The sequence below is a fragment of the Brachyhypopomus gauderio genome, unplaced genomic scaffold, assembly GCF_052324685.1.
Source record: "Brachyhypopomus gauderio isolate BG-103 unplaced genomic scaffold, BGAUD_0.2 sc357, whole genome shotgun sequence".
Lineage (NCBI taxonomy): Eukaryota > Metazoa > Chordata > Actinopteri > Gymnotiformes > Hypopomidae > Brachyhypopomus > Brachyhypopomus gauderio.
Window position 1 is genome coordinate 82,501 of NW_027507178.1, and position 1,627 is coordinate 84,127.

General features: G+C 43.5%; 3 non-coding genes across 3 annotated transcripts in view; all 3 read right to left on the reverse strand.

Annotated features, from left to right (window-relative positions):
- LOC143505007 (U2 spliceosomal RNA) overlaps positions 1-45 on the reverse strand; it is a 191-nt gene extending 146 nt beyond the window's left edge. Inside the window, exon 1 of the small nuclear RNA XR_013127714.1 lies at positions 1-45. This exon is cut by the window's left edge and continues 146 nt beyond it. This is a non-coding gene — a small nuclear RNA (U2 spliceosomal RNA).
- A 150-nt stretch (positions 46-195) lies between these two features.
- On the reverse strand, positions 196-314 carry LOC143504981 (U5 spliceosomal RNA). The gene has a single exon (XR_013127689.1). It is a non-coding gene; the product is annotated as a U5 spliceosomal RNA (small nuclear RNA).
- Positions 315-972: 658 nt separating this feature from the next.
- Positions 973-1,155, reverse strand: LOC143505014 (U2 spliceosomal RNA). The gene has a single exon (XR_013127719.1). It is a non-coding gene; the product is annotated as a U2 spliceosomal RNA (small nuclear RNA).
- Positions 1,156-1,627: the final 472 nt, after the last annotated feature.

The following is a 1,627-nucleotide window of genomic DNA, read 5'->3' on the forward strand; positions in this document are numbered from 1 at the left end:
GAACAGATACTACACTTGATCTTAGCCAAAAGGCCGAGAAGCGATAACCTGAAATGGGCGCTGGACCGGGCACCGGCCTCGCAGGCAGGGAGGCCTCCTCCGTGGCATACCCGCCCTTCCCCCCTCTTCCAGACACCCAGCGAGCCACTCCCACCCCGCCCTAAGTTTATACTTTCTCGTTATACGGATTGTTGCGGCCCCGCCCGGAGGCAGAGCGCTCCAAAAAATCACTTTGACTCTTTGACGTTCCCCTCCACGGAAATCTTTAGTAAAAGGCGAAAGATTTGTGCGTGAATGAAGAGAAACCCGAGCTATAGCCGTGTACGCTCAGGCGTCCCGCCACGCCAACAAAGAGCCTAGCTCGTTTGTTCGCGGTAACAAGGGAGGAGCCTGCGAGGCTGTGGCTTGCTTGTTGCAAACAACAGGGCTGGCAGGCAATGAGAGAGAGAGAGAGAGAGAGAGAGAGAGAGAGAGAGAGAGAGAGAGAGAGAAAACAGGAACAATTTCAAAAAAAAAAAAAAAAAAAAAAAAAAAGAACAAAAACGGAGGGAAAACTGCAAACAGCCGAAAGGGGAGTGGCCTCCGCTCTCACTGCATTTGTGACCAGCTGACAATTGCAGGCAGACAGACAGAGACCACTCACCCCTTCATTCTTGCCTATTTAAGGAGTGGAGTGAGCTGCTTTGTTTTATTTATTCATTTTGGCTGCTCCCTCACATGGACAGACAGACAGACAGACAGACAGACAGACAGACAAATCAATAAATATATATACATATATATATATATATATATATATATATATATATATATATATATATATATATACACACACACACACACACACACACACACACACACACACACACACACACACACACACCAAATAAATAAATACATTCATTCATTCATTAAAATAAAACAGGCTGATTATACCAAACAGCAACAAACTCTTTTTTTCACACAAGCTTAGGAAGGTGCACCGTTCCTGGAGGTACTGCAATACCAGGTCGATGCGTGGGGCGAACGGGGCAAGCCCCTGTTTCGCCTCCCTGTTCTAAAAATCCATTTAATATGAAGTCCTCGTATAGAGGACGTATCAGATATTAAACTGATAAGAACAGATTTTTTTTTTTTTTTTTTTGTAAAATGTTTATTGACTCACATACGTAGAATATTTACATCATGTATATGTATGCATTTTCCATGTCTTCATTACAATTTTTTTTTCACTTGTTTTTTACATCACATTCAGATGTATCACCATCTCAATAAAGAAAAACACAGCAGTACATCACTTTGTGACTGTAACCAACATTAAACACATTTAACAGGTAAATGAACCATAATGTCATCTCACTTTATTCCCATGTTTTCAAAACAAGATCCCTTTGCATTTACTTTTACCCCCCTTATCAAGACATCATTTAGTAACTTATATCATTTTACAATCTCAAACACTAACAGTTCTTTTTTCCCACCAGATTTTCCACCTATGTGTGTGTGTCTGCCTGATCCGGTGTCCACCCATCACCGCTGTGCCACGCCTCACGGGACGCCTCCTTCCAGCCACACCTCTGCTCCCAGCGCTCCTGTCCATGGTCCGCCCAGAGGAGGCCCTCTGTAA